This window comes from Manis pentadactyla, chromosome 1 (assembly GCF_030020395.1).
Source record: "Manis pentadactyla isolate mManPen7 chromosome 1, mManPen7.hap1, whole genome shotgun sequence".
Classification (NCBI taxonomy): domain Eukaryota; kingdom Metazoa; phylum Chordata; class Mammalia; order Pholidota; family Manidae; genus Manis; species Manis pentadactyla.
Window position 1 is genome coordinate 169,029,188 of NC_080019.1, and position 19,489 is coordinate 169,048,676.

At 42.9% G+C, this 19,489-nt stretch overlaps 1 long non-coding RNA gene across 1 annotated transcript; it reads right to left on the minus strand.

The window, feature by feature from the left end:
* Nucleotides 1-860: 860 nt before the first annotated feature.
* Nucleotides 861-17,870, minus strand: LOC118934251 (uncharacterized). Its single transcript, XR_005033408.2, has 3 exons — nucleotides 17,725-17,870; nucleotides 7,737-7,840; nucleotides 861-1,023 (listed from the first exon to the last, which is right to left on the minus strand). It is a non-coding gene; the product is annotated as an uncharacterized LOC118934251 (long non-coding RNA).
* Nucleotides 17,871-19,489: the final 1,619 nt, after the last annotated feature.

A 19,489-nucleotide genomic window follows, 5' to 3' on the forward strand; every position in this document is an offset into this window, starting at 1 on the left:
GCTTGTTCTGCTCATAAGTTCCCACACATTTTACGGGCTCCTGCATCCACACAACTGTTTTGTGCTTTTTGATGCTCCCTCCCCTCCTACTTCCATCTCTCCTGGCCTAACCTTCCTTCAAATTCCAATTTCAATCCTGCCTTTCAGAAAACCCTCCCTATGTTGGTCTAAATTAATCTCTTCTTCCCATAAACTCCCTTTAACTCCCACAAACCCCTGGAAGTTTATAAAATTATGTAAAATTACAGTTCACATTTTAAATTATTGCTTTATTTTCCTTATATTATCTCTCTAACTAGACTACGTGCTCCTTTGGGATCTGGATCCCCAACCAGCACCTAACTCAGGCTTAGCAAATGCTAGCTGTTCTCCTCAGAGTTTCCATGGATTTATACATACAAGTTGTCTCTGTATACTGAGTCCCAAGCCTGCATATTTATGAGAGCAAACACTTTAGACAGGATTAACTATATACAGGTGTGACTATTCTGTTGTATTTCTTTGCACTCAGAATCATGTTTCTTTGCTACCAGTTGGAACTGTAGGAACTTGCCTCATCTTCTCTTTTTGCCTTTGCTTTAGCAGGTAGGAAAGAAGCGAGGAAGACAGCTAGTTGAAGTCTCTTCCAAGTAACCTCATTTATCACACATTGGCTAAAGCATTGTGTAAGGCAAAAAGTAAACAAATAAAAAGGAAACTTTGTAATAGAACCTAATTCAAGTGCATAGAAAAAATTGAAATTTATACTGGACACACAGCTTTAGTGTATCTAGATGATGAGTTATTATTTCCAAGCACCTCCTATGCTCAGTTACCAGAAAGGAAAAATACAAGAATATAATCATAAACACATCTTTTCTCTTATCTGGAGAATCAAAGTCTTTATTAATGAGACATTTGCTTCTTTAACTCAGGTTGGTCAATTCATCTTTACACTCAGGTTGGTCAGTCCGTCTTTACAGAGCTCTCTCTGTTTTTCGCCAAGCTGGTGAAGTAGTGTTGCTACTCAGTGTATTGGGGGACCTGCAACAATGACATCATCAGGGCACTTACTAGAAATGCAGTATCTCAGGACAATCCTCAGAAGCAGTATTTTCACTATATGGTAAATGGAGAGCACTGGAAATTCATCTCAAATGGTGTAAATGTTAAGCTTGATGAACCCAGAGGAATCTTACAGTATTATGTGGGTGGTGACAGATTGACAGTGCAAGTGAGCTGAGCTCTGCAGACAGAGCCCTGCTGTGGCAGTACCCACAGATAATGCCTGAGATTACAGAAGCCCTGATAGAGATGCCTGCAGCCTTCCTCCTAGGCTCAGGAAATCCCTCCAATGTTTACAATCCACCCTTTAGCCCTCACTTGTTTCCATCACACTGCCCTCTTCCTGGACTTTCCCTCTCTGACCTTCTACAGATGTCTGGATTAGACAGGCTGGAAATGTCTTCCTGCCACTCCCCTTGGGCAATGGTTCTCAACACTCTGCTCTAGAGTGGGCTCCAGGAGAGGAAGGGACTGGAACTATGCAGGACCCAGGCATGAATTGCCCTGGAGAGTGTTTTTCTCTAGTATGTCATCATCTACTATTTTTACTCTGTCATTATTCTCAAACCCTTCTGGAGAAATATAATCACTTTAAGCATTGTATTTATGTCCTATTGGGATCTGTTATTTTCCTATTAGGTTTTTTCCAAGTTATCTTTGTTTTGAATGGTAAGAAAAGAATGGTCCTCGTACAAAAGAGCAAACACAGCAGACCAGGCAGGTAGACCATGTTGGTGTGATGCTGGAACCTCTTTAACACTGAGTACCAGCAGTGGCACCGAATGTTTTTACAGTCATGCATTCACTTTCAACAAATATTAGTGGGCTCCTCCTTGTGCCAGGTCCTGTCCTATGAGGTACAGATATGTTGGTGAACAAAACAAGTCTTTCATCCTTTTATGATAAACACTCAGGGTGGATAAGGATGGGGAGAGAGAGAAATAAATGAGTAAAATCAAATCCCTGGCTGCAAGTCTCCAGAGTAAGTGGAATGATCTAGGCACAGATAGGAAAAAGGAGAATTGTGGAAAAGCAGAGGAGAGGAAGGCAAGGAGTAGAGAAAGAAGTAGGAAAAGTGTGGGAGCGGTAGGAGATAACAGCCACAGGCCTCCCCAATCCCCCCCAGTAGCACAGTGCGGTGAGTTCCCCACCCAGGGTCAGTGGCCGGGTAGAGTGCATTTCTTCTTTGGAGGGAGGAGAGCTGCAGAAGGAAAATACACTAACAAGCCAGAGGCAGAAGAGGCACTTAGTAACAAGAAACCTTCCAAAGAAGGGAAGTTAAGAATCAGATTATAGCAGAGATATAAATTGGAATGTTAAAACTCTGGAATTTTCAGAGGTTTTGAGGACATTTCAGAGCCTCCTGCTACTAGAGTTCTCACTGCCCTGTGTGATATCCACACAGACATGTTGGTGTGTGAATATAGAAGTGTATGTGTATGTGATATGTGTAAGGATCATGGGGGGCACAGCACACTAGGGCAGAGGGAAAGAAAGAGGGGGAAGGCCATTAAAAGCCTTGCTGAGAAAGGTATTTCTTGTGCACAAAAAAGAATTAGGCCCCTCGCTCCCTACTGAGCCCATTTCTCCTGCCTTTACCCGAGCTGTCAGGCATGAATCCCTGTAGCATTCCGTAACTAATTGACAGTAATGGGGGCCTTTGGGAGTCTAAGAATACATGGCATTGCCCGGCATGCACTGGAAGGAAGGGGGAGGCTGCCTCGGGGGCAGCTGTAGGGAAAATAAAGGCTGTCTTGTAAACTTTTTTAAAATTTGGAGGTAGGAGGTAGAAAGTAGGGAGGAGCAGATTTAGGCAAATTTGTACTTTAACCTAAAAATAAAAGATTGTAAATCTCTTATCTTATCCTAAGCTAATATCCCAGGATACTAAGTTTGCTACAGGGAAGAAACAGATGGAATTTCAATTAACCCCAGGGCCCCCTGTGAAATCTATATTGTACCCTCTGGATTTACAACATATTGTAATATATGACTAGAGGCTCCAGAGATTCCATCGCAAATCAACCTTCTTTATTCCAGGGGTTCAGAAAACAGCTACAAAGGCCCACTTCAGAGTCAAAAGTAGCCAACTTTTTACAACTTCATCTTCAGAGTTGAAATCAAATATCTAATTTTACAACAGATCTTATTTATTGAGCAATCTCTTGTTTTCTTAAGAGGGGATGCTTATTTTTTTCCTTCTATTATGATGATCTTAACATGCTAAAATTGTTTAGTCCAAAAAGAAAATTGGAAAAGATGCACCATTATCACACCTTGAAAAATGATTCACCAAAGACACACAGAAGATTATCTTCCAAGGATTTTTATGTTCTAGGAATTCATACCTTTTCAGAACAGTCTTTAATAGTAAAGATACTCAAAATAAAAATAGAAACAATTACCTCTGCTATGAATATCACACTGTCGTAAACATTGAATAACTTAAGAATTCCAAGTTGTTTTTCAAAACCAGAATTGTTTATCAGGTACTTACAAACTTATATGACTTTGACTTTTCCTTTACTACTGGCCTTGCCTTTCTGTATTTGTTCTTCATTTCAAAATTAATATTTGTATAAACATTCAACTTTCCACAACCAAAACAACTTTTAAAATTAATTTTGGCTTTTTGGTATTAGGGATAGATTTTCTGCACATTCTTCATAGCAGACCACTTTAAAATTGCACTTCCTCAAATCTTTAATGACCTTTAAAGAGATGAATTTTCTCCACGCAGCAGTACTGACTCTACTCTCCAGGTTGCTCCAGTTAAGCATTGTTCAGTGAAGATTTCCCTCTAGAATATTCATAGGGAATATCTAGGAAGTTAGATAAACCAAGTTCCTGTATTTTGAGAAAAAGTACTTTTGGGGAACTGAAATGTGTCTTTTTCAAAGAAGACTGCGGGTTGAACTACAATGGGAAGGCTCTCCCTCTCTAAGGTAACCCTGAGGAAGTGAGGACTAGGACAATCTATCAGACTCACAGATGCTGAGAGCTGGAAGGAGTGTGGAGAGATTTTATTAAGGCAGCTAAGATACTGTGTGTCCCCACTGTTCAGTTCTGTGGAAGTAAATATGCAGAATGCAATGAGGCAGTTGTGGTGACATTCCTTTCAAAATAGTCAGGATGGCAGAGTTCTCCCGCCAGCTGTTCCTTTTCTCCATGGAGCGCACAGTCCTGGATGAACACACCAGGGAAGCTCTCCCTGCATCTTCCAGCATGTGGCTAGTCCGGCAGGAGCCCACCTCTGATGAAGCTATCCATTCAAATCAAGCAGAGAGCCTTCGTGTGGCACAGGGACTCTTGTGTAGGGCCCCTGGGGAAACTCAAGGAACTGGTCAGCTTGCTCTTCCAGCAGGTTTGGGACACTGGCTCCGTCACTGGAAGAGGGTTCTCCTAACGGCCTGAGCCCCTATTTCTAGTGATGTTGGTTTATCCCCTTAAGCCAGTCTTGTAGACAAAAATAAAAGTGTTTTTAAATAGTCTTGTTTTGGACATCTTAATATCAGGCAATAAAAGGTCATTTTAATGTAACTATTAAAGTTTATTTCCTCATCCGAACAAAAACATGGATTTGTTATTAAATCCAGACCGAACATTCATTTAACCTGTCTCCTTTCCAGCCTGGATATCATTTATTTTGGAATGAGCAAATACGTGGTTGCTTAAAAATAATATACCAACCAAATGCTAAGAGTGACTGGGTTTTTGTTTGCTTTTTTTTAAACTTTTGTATGTGTTTATCACACATGAATAATAAAAGTCAATACTATAGCATTTACTATGGTGCCAGGCACTCTTCTAAATGCTTTATGTGCATCAATTATTTTATTTCTTTAATTAAATTTAAGCCTCACAGTACTCTCTGAGGTATTATTATCCTCCTTTTCCAAAAAGAGAATGTCAGTGACTTAAACAGTGCTCTGAGTGCATACATGGTTGCTTCTCAGCCTTTGGAGGTTATGGCCAGGCATCAGATTTTCTGGTGGCCTGTTCATTTGCGAGGTTGGAAGTGACTTTCCTTTTAAAACACAGTCAACACGGTTCCTCTTTCTTCCTCTCTCCAACTTCCTTCTCCATGTCCATCCTGAGCTCTAAACTATTTACAGCTTCCTGTTTGATGCTCCCTTAGTTATGTTTGACAGCTTTACTTCTGGTCTTCCTGCTTTTATGTTTTATCCTATTAATTTCCCAATCCAATACCACCAGAAGTTAAGGCAAAATAAAAAGAGAAGGAAAGGATAACATAAGAGGTGTTCTGAAATCACTTGGTTTAAAGCTTTAAATCAGATGAAGTGGGGAAAGTTTACTAAGTATCTCAATTGAAAACATATGATCGGTGAAGTTTTTTACTATTTAATTTTTTCATTGCTTTTTTGGGGGGTGGGGAGGGGTGCGGGGATGGTTTTACTATTTCACTGTGTCTTTTCCAGAAGAGTCAAACTGTGATTGTTTTTAATCACTTTGCTGGACCAAGGAAGGTGTGTACATTAGACCAAGCACATTTTCTATTAGATATTGCACATCAGTGTTTCCCAGAAGTTTTCACTGACAAGCCTTTCCCACAGGTATCTATTCCTTTCTTTGAATTCTCTTGGCATTTATATATATGGACAGCACCTCATCAAGCCCTTATTTATTATCTTGGCCTGGATTTGTTCTCTTCGTTTAACTTGTATACATCTTAGCTTCAGAACCAGGTTACAAGGAAAAAGCCTATTCTTTGTCAATTCTTCAGAGCCTTATTTTTTAGGTCAGGCAAATTTGCTGAGCTGAATTAGGGAGAATGCTATGTATAAATGACATATTTTCCTGAGTCTGATTGCTTAGTGTAAGAACGCTGAATTGATTGGGAAACAGGGCCACAGAGACAAAGTATCCTAACAAGAATAGGAGATGCATTGGTCTGGGCTGAGCCAGATTCTGGCAAGTAGGAAGATAATACTCCAAGGGCACAGGAACTCAGGCAGCAGCGGAGTTGAGAGCTGGAGTCCAGCTTGGGCCTCTGTGATAGTGGGACCATATGGGGAAGATGATTCCAGAATTTTGGAAGATGTTGAAGTTACAGACCAGAAGTAAGATTGGGTTTTCTCTAAACAAAAGAAGAGAGATTCTCTGTAACATTTGTAGAGAAGAGTCCAGGAGAAACATCTGCAGAGAATGGAAAGCAAACCCATAGGACACCAGGGGGAAAGATGTTCAAAGGAAAGTTTTGATGTGGCTGAGTGACTTGCCAGGAATCTTTGATTGAGCCTTTATGATGAAACAGATTTCAGGATCTCACTTTTGTGGTTTCAATAACTCTTCAAGTGTCTGCAGATTGCCCTCCTTGCTGTAAATATGAGTTTTGGCCTTTCATTCTCTTTGTCTCTGTCTTGACAAAGGTGTGGGGAAGTTATTGTTTAAGGAGGACCAGATTCTGCTGTGAGAACAGAGTTGTGCCATGGGGGGACGGCTCTGAGTTTGGGACAGGGCACCATTGCAGTGATGGCTAGTTAGGGTTACTGACACTGACTAATAGTAACACCAACAGTATTACTCTTTCAGGATATACCTTTTTCTATATATTAGCAAGCTATTCTTATGTCTTCAGAAATCATTTCTGCCTCTCATTAAGAATGGCAAAATAGGGGAGGGGTGGTAAGGGTGAAATAGGTGAAGGGGTAAAGAGGTACAAACTTCAGATTACAAAATAAATTAGTCCAAGTTTTTGCAGTTATGAATAAATGCTATAAATATACATATGCAATTTTTTCTCATTTTGAAGTTGAGAGACAGAAGCAAACCTCTCAGAATTCTATATCCCCGCACTTCCCCACCTGCCTTGTTGACTGACTGGTTCCAGATCTTTGGTCACTCACAACTGCTCTTAGTTCTCCTCCAGGCTTAACAAAGCAGAGGTTAAGGCCATAGGTATGTCCAAATTGCATGATGTCTGGCTCCAGACCTGGGTGAGATGAACTCTAAGATGTCGCTGTGGAGAATGAGAGGCAGTCTTGGCTGACCCAGAGGAGCCTGATCCCACTAGGGCCTCTGGCCCAGGGAACTTGGACTTCTGACTTAGAAGGCACCTGGAAATGCCATTTCCAGCCACAACCCACAGGCAGACCGCTTTCATCTTCTGAAGCCAATCCCTAGCTAGCCATACACTGCACTTACACCTCACCCTGAACACCTCTCTACCTGTGTGTTTTTCAACTCTGCTTCAGTCTCCGGGAAATAGTCATCAAATTCTTTTCACTTAGAGAGGTTCTTACTAATTAGAACTACTTTAGAGTTCTTCCATTGGGCTCTTCTCTATGTTAATTGGCCATCCTCTTGACTTCTATATACATTAAAATGCTTTTTTTTCCTGTGATGTGGGGTCTTCCACTAGCAAAGTTGCACAGGTGGGCTGTCTCCTCTGGCTCTGCTCTCTTCCTTTCACACCAAGCAGGAAAGGACTGAAAATAGCTTGAGTCTTTTCCTTCCCTTATTGCATTTCAAAAAGGGGTTTTAAGGATCAGCCTGAGTAGAGTAGCCCTGTTAAGTTTCAAGATGCTTGATCCCACCCCCAGGTGCAGCAGTTCAGCCCTCCTGGGATGGTGAGCATGGGGTTCCTAACCACTTCAAACTTCCTCTCGGGTTTGCTCCTTATGTACAGATGTTTAGGCAGCTCTAGGAAACTTTCTCATTATGTAACTTACCTCTCGAACATTCCCAAAAGAAGGTCCATTTCACTTTTCTTGTGGTGATTCTTCAGGAATTCACACTCCACACTCTTTCAGAGATTCTGTTTCCAGAAGAGCTCCTAGTTGGAGAGTACAAGCAACATGCTGGCTGTCAGCAAAGTGGGCTTCTTCTGGCCAAAGACAAGCAACCTCTCCCTTCTTTGATTTTCTGTTGAATGCGGCCAAGAGCACTTCATATGAGATACCCGTAAAACTGCACATTAACACTTTAGAGAAAGTCTATACGGTATCTGTCAAAGACAGTAGGAGGAGACAGTAGAAAGAGGGCTTTTTGAGACAGCAGTGGAAGCAGGAAAAGAGGTAGCAGGAACTGGGGATCAAATGCTAGCAGTCCTGAGATGGAAGGGGAAGAAGCAATTGGTGCAAATGGAGTGGGATGGCTTAATTATGATGGATTTGGGGTATCAGGGTCTCTGAGGGTACAGAAGTAAAGAAAACAGTTTGCTCTGAAGATCTGGTTTGGCAATGAAAAACAGTTCTCTGTTTGACATTGCAATAGCAACACTGGGTTTGAGTAGGGAGAGAGCCATTGATTATCCTACTGCCAGAAAACTCTTGAGTCAGCACTGCGTTGTTTCCTAAGCAGAATGAGCAAAGAAGGAGGCTCTAATGTTTGCAGGACACCTGCCATTTCTGCTGAGCCACATTTCAAGGGGATTTACATGTATCACCTCGGTTTAGGCAGTTTTCTCCATCTCACATAGGAGCCAATGAAAGCAAGAAAGATTAAATGACTTGCTCAAGAACAGCTAACTTAGAATTTCCACAGTCCTGGTCCAACTGTTTCCCAAACCTGTCCTCATGCTATTTAGGTGGTTTGAATTCCACTCTTCTGTTCCCCTACTCCAACTCTCCTCCGTCCAGGAAAACTGTCCTCCCCCTAGGTAGAAGGGGCTTGAAATGCTACACTTACAGATTCATTCCTTTACTTAAACACTGTATTCTTGGTACATTTCTGCTGAGAGGAACGAGCCATTAAAAAGTGTATCATTCATGTATTCCTTATTGAGAACATATTGATGAGACAATTTCTGCCAAGGGAATTTTGATTGTATGCCTGTGGCGGTGGGGGGACTGTCAGAAAAGGAACAAGCTGAGAGGCCAGCCCAGAAGAGGGAAGTGGCGCTGGCAGACCCCTGTGCTTACTCCTCCGGTGTTCGTGGGTGCGGGGGCCCCCCGAGTGAGTCCTGCTCCTCCTTGCTTCTCTCCCTGTCCCGGGAACCTGAGGGTAACTGGCTCGTTACACCCCAAAGGATCGGCAAGTGGGAAGAGGCCCAAGAGGAGAACGCCGGCAATAGCAGCGGTGGGGGGCGGCTGCGGTGGGGTGGAGACAAAGGGGGAAGTAACTTTTTGAATAAAAAATGATAAGTGATGAATAGAATGGCTAATCCTGGGGAGCCCTGAGAATGCCAGACCGCCAAGCAAGGGCCTCTCTTTTTTCACTTTCCTTTTTCTTTTCTTTTTAATTTTCTTTTATTTAATTTCGCTGCAGCACGTATAATCAATTACAGCCTGAATTGGGATAAAGGGAGGGGAAGCACTTTAATTCATAAATCAATTTTATACGGTCATCAGTCAGGTTGTGAATGCAAATACCTCTGTCGGTTTAGGTTATTCAGAATTAATTGACTCCCACCGGGCTGGGCTGCAGATGGAGCGGGGCTTTCTCACAAAGTCTCCCTGGGCCCAGCATGGGGGCCGACTGCTCCCTCCCTTCCCCCTCAGGCCCTCGGCCACCCCCCTCCGCTCCTTTACCCGCTGGGCCCCAAACACGGGGATGATGGGGGTGGGTGTCAGCAAAGAAGCTGGGTGGATAAGAGCCCAGAAAGATTGTTTGAAGAAGGAAGGGGATACACAGAAAGATGAAAGCCCCCCAAACAAACCGTCTCCAGCCCAGGCCCTGCAGAGACACCTTTATGTGATTAGAAATGCTTAGCTTTCAAGGGTCTGCTTTTAAGTTCTCTTGAGCTTCTTAAATAAGAAAGAGAAAAGAAAACAAACAGAAAAGCCAGAGTCCCTGGGCTGAAGCTGAAGGGATATCATTCAGAAACCACTGGGCTGCAGGAGTTTGCGTGGCTGCCAGATCTGAGCAGCCAGAGAGCAGCCCAGGACAGAGGGCGGTGTGCTGGCAGCGGCCCCCAGAAGTGAGCATGAAGTCCCTGCCCCAAGGCACCTTAGGCCAGTGGCCACAGAGATGGTCCTGGGTGTGGCCCTGCCACCTATAAGTTCAGCAGAGCCTGGCCTCTACTTTTTCACTTTTTACCCTCAGCTAAATATACCCTAATTGTGCTGCTCCCAATCTGACTATCTTAACAGCTTTCAGCACTGGCCCCCACTTTAGAATCACTGAGAGAGTTGTTGATGCTGATGTCTGAGCCATTCCTAAATATTCTGTCTTCATATGTATTTGGCAGAGCCCAGGGAATGGATGTTTTTTAATAGAGCTGCAAATGAGTCCAATGTGCAGGTAGTGTTGGAACCACTGAAGTGGCGGAACCTCCTTGGTCCCCGTGCTCTCCCCACAACCTGGAAATGTTTCTCAAAGTGATACATTAGAATTGCATGATGGAGAATAAACATTGTTAAGAAAAAAAAAGAACAAAATATAATATGAGATTATATATGTTGCAGGTTCCCTGGTCCCCTGCAGATACACTGTATAGTAGAATCTCTGAAAAAATTCTGTAACTTAATACAAACTCTCAGTAAGTGCGGGATCCCCTGCCAGGCAAAGCACCAAGACGTCTGAGTTGTCTTTATTTAAAATCAAAGCCTAGCTGTCCAGGTATGCATCATATTTTGCCTTGACAGAACAGTTAGTTCCATGTTTGTGGGTTTTGCCAGAGAGCTCACCTGACAGACCAAAACCTGAATCGAGGAGCAGAAGGAAAGCCATCGTTTGATAGGATGATCTTAAAGAGACTGATGTTCCAAAGCATGCGTTCTTAACCAGAGCAAGCCTCTAAAAACTCAGCTGGCAAAATTCTTATATCTGTTAACCAGAACCCAAATGATCAGCCCCTGATCTTTAATATAGTTGTTTACATGCAAATGAACCAATATTTGTATATTTTAAAAGGCTAAGAGGAATTCTTGGAAATGCTCCGTCATTCATTTGTATTACCATATGTTACTGGAGGCAATAAAACTGCTTTTCTTTAACAATTTCAATACTTAAGGTTTCTTGCCCAAATCAGACTAGACTTCCTTTCCAAAAAGTCTGTAGGTCTTAATGGGGATTAAATATGTGTTTTCTCCTGCTTTACTTAGCCAGCAGCAAAGAGAAATTTGGGAAGGGGGAGATTCAGAATGAAAGGGCACCTTGTTTGCAGGGCCCCATGTTTCTAAGGTAGAAGACATCCAGGCAGGAGAAAAAAATCCTTAAACCATTTAAGCAATATAGCAGAGTGATTAATACACAAGCTTCAGAGTCAGTTCTGACCAGCTTTGAGACTTAGCTTCACCACTTACATAGAGCAGGATACATAACCTCTCTCTGCCTCAGTTTCCCCCTCCTTAAGATGAGGATGCTAATAGGAACTGCCACATAGCCTTGTTGTAAGGATTAAATGATATAAAGCATGCAAAAAGCTGAGCAGAAAGCAAGCTCAATAAATGGTAGTGCTTACTTAAACTCCAAGAAACGATGAGTGAGTGCTTTCTAGTGAGAGGATCTGTCTGCCTGTTGGTCTCATGTGGCTCCTCTGAAACATTGGCATCACCTAGGAACTTGTTAGAAATGCAAAATCTCGGGCCCCCACCAAGAATTACTGAACGGAGACTCTGCGAGTGGGACTCAGCAACCTGTGTTTTAAGCCCTTTTGGTGATCTGAATCATGCTAAAGCTGTAGAACCACAGGGTCGGGCTAACGGCTGGAGGCTGGAGCCTTGAAAGGCAATCAGAAACTTCTTAGGGTTAAGCTGTTTGTGTTAAGGAAATTGGACCGGCACAGAGAGAGACAAAGGGCACTCAATCAGGGATCAGAAAAAACTGGTTTATTATGACACCAGTGCAGACTTGGCAGAGTAACCTCAGAAAGCTGAGCACGCGTGAGGTGGAGAGCAAGGCTTTTTTGTACAGGCAGTGTTCCGGGATGGGCGGGACCTTGGGGCAGTGCAGTGGGCCCCTGGTCAGGGAACCTCCCAGGGAACATTCCTTAGGTTTAGTGGGAGTAGGGGTCATTCCTTCACATTTGTGGTAAAGAAAGGTTGGACTCAGCTCTCTCTATAGGAAACTGAGACAACTATGTCTCTGAATTTGAAATTGGGAGGAAAGGCAATTTAAAGGGCTGGAGTGTCCCACTGAAGGATGGCATTCTCACTGGTAACCATATACCTTGTCCAACAGCATTGTTTGCCAGGCTCTGCCACAGACATCACGTCGGGCCTCACAACCTCAGACCGCCTTCCTTCTGCACGCCCCAGGCCCTCCCCTGATTCTGTTGCCCAGGGGTGACTGATCCATTTCACCCTGGGACAGCAGCAGATTGCACTACCCCACTTTGTCACCAGATGACAGCAGCACAGAAATCTGAGGCTTCCGCCCCAGACTTGTTCAGAGAAGGAAGCCCTGCCAGGTAAAGGGCCACAGAAGAGTGGCCTCAGCCTTACCCCTGTGAGATGCCAACCTCCCGAAATAAGGTTCCCAAAAGCCAGAAAGTGGAGATGGGGTGGCAGTCTGGAGGTGTGGGAGCAAAGGGATTTGGAAGTCATCTGTATGCAGGTAATTTTCTTTAAGTCAAAAAAGAAAAAGGAAAGAGAAGTCTGGAGGCTTCAGGGAAAAACAATGCATTCAGACCTACAAGAGGAAAAGAAGGAAAAGGAGGGACAAGGGAGGCTGAGGGGCTCCATGAAGAATTTCTATTTACCTTCCAAAAGCAATAATTGAGCACCTACTGGGTGCCAGGCACTCTGCTAGACTCTGAGAGACAGAAATGCCTAAGACACTATTCCTGCCCTCAAGGAGCCTTTAATGAAACACAGAAAATAGAAAAACTTAGCATATTCCTCCCTAAATGACATCTGAAGATAAGAACAAGGCAAATTCCAAAGTTCCTTTAAGCATTTGGCTCAATTAGATTTGGGGTTCAGCAAACAGTGGTAGAGCAAAGTATCCACTCCCAAGCCCTCTCCTCTCCACACCCACACATGTATGTGCATGCACATGTGAGCATGCACGCACACACAGAGTCACACACAGTTGGCAGCAGTTGTGTCTGTGACCACCTGGCCCCTGAAGGATAGACCTGGTTGCTGTGGGCCCTGCCATTGTTCTTCAGTCTTGATCAGAAAAGCATTGAAAGTTAATAAAAGAAACAAACCTAGAGTTTCTGGATCATAAGCCAACTCCAACCCACCCTCATTTCAATGAGGTTAAAGGAATCTGACAAGCACAGATTTAATTTCCTGTGAAATGCACAGGGGTTTAGAAACAAAGAGGGAAGCAGAATTTGCACAAATACATTTTGAGTTTTATCACAGAGGTCACATAAAACCCTTTTGTTATGTTTATCAAGCCCCTGGACCCCTGGGTTTCACCCATCCTCCATGTGCACATGCAGTCTGTCTGAGCTCAGCCCTCTGGGCCCCACTTTGGACTGTCTCTTCTTGGGGGAGAAATTAAAGCAATTTTGTGTGGTATGATGGCTAGGACTTAGGCCACATGGTTCCCAAGGTATCTGTCACAGTGGTCTCTTTCCCAGGTCATTGTCCCTCTTTCACACTCTCTCTAAATGTGAGTCAATTATCAGGCAGGGGCAGAAAGGAGACTCTTAAAGTGGCCCCTTTGCTACTCTTCATGTCCCAGCCCCCGAGGTGTTCCCAAGATCTGTTCACTTGCTCCCTGAATGAGCTTTCATTCCCTCTCAGGAGACTGCTGATATTTATTTCCCAGCTCAGTTCCAAATAACCAGATGCATTTTCCAGAAAGACCACAGCTGGCTTGTCAAGGCCCAGGTAACAATATTAAAATAACCCAAGAGAGGAACCCATTGGGTATCATTTTCAGTTTTCTTCTGGGCATCTTTACATGCTCAGAGCTGTCCTTGTTTCCCTTCTCTTGCTTTTCTTGGCCATTTTCCTGACTCTTCGTTTTTCTCTATAAAGCTCCCCAAGGCGTAAGCTATGTGTCTGTGATAATGAACAAAGTTGATTCCAAAAGGTCTTTGGTTTTTTGTTGTTTTTTTTTTAGTTAAGAAAGTTCCTTAGACCAAACACAACCCTGACTGCAGCTGGAGGCTGCTGGGAATTTTGTGCCTTGTTTGAATGCATAGCTCCTTTCATGAAACCCAGGGGCAGTTCTTGGTGGGGGGGCAGGTAGGAAAAAAGGAGGGGGAAGAGATGTGTGCACCCTTACACCCAAAGTGGGACTTCAGAGGAATTTACAGCTTTTTTTTCTGGAGACCGTTAAGATTTTATTGCCCTAGTGCCAGCAGTTACAATGCTCCATGGAGCTCAAAGCTGAGCCCATGCCAAGGATCCTCCAGCTTGCTGAGGCTGGAGAGAGGCCAGCCTTACTGCAGAGTTCACTGCAGGAAGAGAGGGGGAGGTAGCTTACGTGGGAGGTGGTCGGGAGAAAGATAGAACCCCAGAAAGTAAGTACGGCGTTATAAAGTCACAGTTCAGGCTCTGCGGTCAAACCCAGCGGCCTTGGGTTGACTTTCCTCCATTTACTAGTTTATGATATTAAATAAGTGATTTAAAGGCTCAAAGCCTGGGGTTTCCCATCTGTAAATTGGAGACTATGGTAGCACCTATTTTATTGGACCGTTGTGAGGATTAAATAAGATAAAGCCAGTAAAGAGTTTAATACAGTGTCTGGTTCACAGTAGGAGCTACTAGATATTGTTTTATTTTAATATAATTATAAAGAATGGCATTGCAGGAAAGGAGAGACCATCCAGGAGAGTTCACACATGCTCTAAATGTCAGTGTGGATGGACCAAACAGTCCCTTCTGGCAGCTCTTCCACCCAAGGCTGCTAGGTGCTGTGCGTGGGAGGGGCAAGACTGGTAAAAAGGAAAAGTGAAAAAAAGAAAAAAGAGATTTATAGGGGAAAATAATTGGGGAAACATACAAGAGAAAACTAAATGAAAGAAAAGAAAATGGAAATTATCAAAGGTGGAAAGAAGTTGTGCAGCTGGATGTACACTGAGCAGGTAATGCAGACGAGGGACATAGGGGTCTGGAAACATGCAGGGTTTGGTTTGCGGGCCAACACTGAAAGTGAGCTTTGGGGTATTTAAAAGGAAACTAAGCGGCAGAGTGAACCTTCCTACAGAACATATAACCCCTCTATATACTTTCTGTCAATCGCAGTCCCTCCCTCACAGCTCCCGTAGAGCCACCCTTACCCACCTGCCGACTTTACTGTCACCCTACAAAAGACTTCGCTCCCTTAGTGCTATGGGTGCCTCTGCTGCAAAGGGTAGGTTTCCTTCTAAGCCCAATGTTCCTCCTGCCTGAAGCTTGGAAGGTGCTCAATAGATATTTACTGAATGTATGAGTAATGGTGTATACATGAGGCATCCCTACATAGGAAGGAAGCCTACAAGGCTGCTAATGGCCACAGGGTTTCTTTCTGCGGGGATGAAATGTTCTAAAATTAGACAGTGGTGATGATTGTAGAACCTTATGAATGTACTAAAACCTGCTGAGTTGTACACTTTAAAATGATGAATTTCGTGGTAGCTCAAGAAAATAAATAAAAAAGCATGAGCTATAGCCTTGGGAAAGCAAACAGTCATGACTAGCACCTCTCTTCCAATTCTAATCTTGACATTGAATCCTCTTCCCACCTCGTCGTGCCTTCTCAGAACATAAGGACAAAATGATAACCTTAAACATTCTTTTTCAAGTTTTTCTTGGATTTTTTCAAGTCCTCTTGAAATCTAAGTGAGGCTAAGCATGTTTAGATCTCATTGAAATGAGGTGGGTAAATATGAAGGGTTCTGTTTCCTCTTGAACATTTCTCTAGAAGCTATGCAAACCTTCCCTGCTTGAGCAGTCCTGAAGACAGATTCACTCTCTTAGTGCACCTCCTCACATGGCCCCAGCTACCTGATGCTCAACGCCAAGGAAATTTGAGGAAATCAATGTCAGTATTACCTAATCATAATGCAAGTTAGTCTGGAAGTGCTTTTTTGGAACACTGTATCTTCCCTGACAGCCAAGGGCATTCATATGAGCAGAAATGATTTTCCAGATGGGATGAAGAACAAAATATAGCAATAGATTCTGCTGCTCTTTCAACTTCCCTGTCCTCTCAGAGCCTGCTTCCCCACACATACCTATACACACATAGATAACTTCCTAGTATTGGAAATTACTGTTCTCTATGGACACTTCAGTTTTGTGAGATTGTGTGGTAACTTACACACAGTACAATCATCAAAAGATTCAGGTGGAGCCTATTTCAGTTGCTTGTTTAGCACTGGAAAGCAAACTCCTGAATCTTAAGCACTATTCAATACATTAGTAACAGACTGCCTCTATAAATAGGACTTCAGCTGTGGGGGCTGGTACTTCCCTATTCCTATAAAACATAGAGGGACTGAGTTCATGTCTGCACCCCACTCTAAGGTTTGGGCCAAAGGCTGGGCCTCCAAGAAAAATTGGGGAAAGCAGGCTATCTTCTGTTTCGAGTTCCTTCAGCATCCTATTCTGAGCAGAATAAAAATGTGACAACATGAAATGCTACTTGTTCATACCTAATCTTGGGCTTAACAAAACATTAAAATCTTCATTCATTCATTCAGAGGCTTTACTTAAGCCGAGAGGCAGAAATTAGTTTATTGCCACAGGAGTTTCTGAAAAGCCCACCCAGTCATTCTGTAATAACTTGTCACAATTCACTAAGAATCTCAGTTATCAAACCTACAAGTGAGATTTAATCTAGGTCTTGGGTTCCCAATTTTGTCACCTCTAAGGCTGCCATTCCTCTATTTTGCAACAATGTCATCATCAGCCACCCAGAGTCTCAAACCATCATTCGCTTTCTGCAAACATCTGGATTGCTTGGCATCATCATCAGTTGGGGAGTTTGTTGAAAGTCAAATGTATGATTCCTTTTAGGCTTTTTAAGTGATTTAAGAAAAGCTTTTAGAACCACTCTTTTTTTTTTTTTTTTTTTTGCCTTTCAGCCCTACCTGTTTAAGGCTCCCAGGTTGGGGAACTGCTGATAAGATAATCTATGAGGCCCTTCCCAGCTTCAAGATTCTCCACATCTGGAAAATTGAAGCTGAATGAGTAAATCATAAGTTATCTGCATGTGTTCCTCCTTTCATCCCACCTTGAAGATTCTCCCTGAAAAACAGAGCTGCTCACTGGCTGGACTGCCACTCAGAACCAGCTTTTACTCTCCTCTTAATTAGGGAAAAAATAATGCAAAACTAAAGAAATGGCCACTATTTGGATTTAAGTTTTGGTTGCTAATTTCCTCCAAATGCCTTTGGTCTAGAAATTTAAGGGAAACAGCTTTTCCTTTGTCTTTTCCAACAAGACTTTGTGAGTACAGGAGATGGAGAACAAGATTTTTATCTACTGTGTCCAAGATATTAGATCATAAAACTCTTAAGCTCAGAGGGACCTTAGAGAATTCTTATGCAGAGGGAAACAGCTGAAATTCAAGAAAAAGGCAAAGGAAGGGAAATAAAGACATACAGAATCTTGGAGATTCTATAGCTTCTTTCACTGGTCTATGTCTTCTTGTAGGAGGCAGAGACCAAGACCCCACACTCATCTCATACTTCTCTTAGAACTCTTAATAGTGTGTTTTAGATTTCTAGACACTGTGAGTGGCAACCCTTTAATATTACACCTATCAGCCCCTTCCCATGTCACATTCTTGCTGGATTTCCGTATCTCAGAGACCTGTTGAGGCTGTATTTTTGGCTGGGTTTTACTCCCTTTTATTAGGAAGAAAGAATTGAAGCACACCACTCACTATAGAAGGATATTCCAGGGTGAGAGTCTCAGGTCCTAGGTTCCAGTCAGGGCTGATACCTCTTCTGAGTCTCCTTCTCCTGAGCCTGTATAGCTCCATTGTGAACACCCAGTATACTTCTGTCTAGCCCAGTGTTTTTAAGAGCATGATTGGGTTTGTGACTGAGGGCTACTCATCTAGACACCCCTGGATGTAGGGGCTTGTGTAATTCAAACATCTTGTTATTCTGAACAAAGATCATCCAACTGGCTTGTTTTTCTCTTGCCTTTTGTTTCGATGGGCCCCTCTGTCAGCCGCAGGATTTAATTTTCTCTCCTCAATAGCCAAATTGGGAGATTTGTATTACTCTGCCATGGACTAAGTCTGCTTATTAAGAAGAGCTGCTTAGCCAGTTTGCATCAGCCTGCTGGGACCTGGATGAGAACTCCAGGATCAGCCCACGTGGACTAGCGCTTTGGCTTGGCTGCAGGCCTGTGTTCCGAGTTCCAACATGCTTGTCTTCACTTTCTCCACAGGGTTGCTGCTAGGAGAGAAGGGGCCCTGCACCTCTCAGGATGGTAGGGGACTCTGGTCTGGGACTTATTGCTTCTTCCTTAAACTTTAAGAAATAGCATACTTTAGCATAAGAAGCATTGCACAGAGTCCTAACATTATTGATCACACCAGTTGAGATAAATGAACATGATAATGCACCTCACATCAGTTTGTACCAGTTTTTTTTTCTTGCCAAAAGAGTTTTGAGAAAAAAACATTTTGTGATTTTTAGAGCTCTTTGGATGTGGAAATTGCAGATAAGGGATTATGGATCTATTAATGGAAAAAGCATACTAAACCTCAGTGCCAGAAGAATATAGATTCAAATCCCATCGGTCTGATTCCCTCATCTGTAAAAATGACAGTTGTTTTAACAACCCTGCATCATTACTTGGAAGAGTAAGTGAGAGATTGTATGTGCACCACCTGGCTGGCGTAGGATAAGGAAAAAAATTTTAAAGGTAACTTAATTTTACGATGTGCAGAGGGATGAACTAGAAAAAAATGAAGTGTTGGGAGACACAAGAAACTTAGATTTGATGAGGACGCAAACAATTATGGAAGACCTTGACCCTAGAGGAAAGCAGCAAGGGAAAGAAGAGTCTGAAGGGTAGAAACTTGATAGTGAGCTATTATTTTTCAAGGTTCCAGGGAAGGCTAGAGGCTCTAAAGTATTTGTCTTGACCTATGACAAGCACACGGAACACGAGCTAAAGGATGGGCTTTTCCACTAGAAAGTTGAGAAGGCAGGGAACCTGCCTGTAGGGTGTCAATGTGTCTCACAACATCCACTGTTTTCCACTAGAAACACTTAACTTTTACTCAGCTGGATACATGTCTACAGCAAGATTTAATTGCACCTTGAGCCATGTGACCAATTCATATTACATCAAAGCCCCAAAACAAAAATGAGAAGTAAATTGTAACAGCTGTTATGCAGTGCATACTTAACCAAAGTGCCACTCACTGGGCTAGGGTGTTTTACATCCATCATCTCCTTAAATTCTCACACACTGTGAGAATATATTATTTTCTACATACTATAGATAAGGACAGTGCAGCTCAGAGATGATCAGTGATTGCCCAAGGTCACACAGCTAGTAAGTTACAGAGCTGGAGTTCACTCTAAGTCTGACTGACTGCAAGAATCACTAGAGTATTTTACTTTCTCCTGGGAAATGAGAAACATCAGTCATCCCTAACCTCTCGGATATTTTAAATGGAAGGCTGC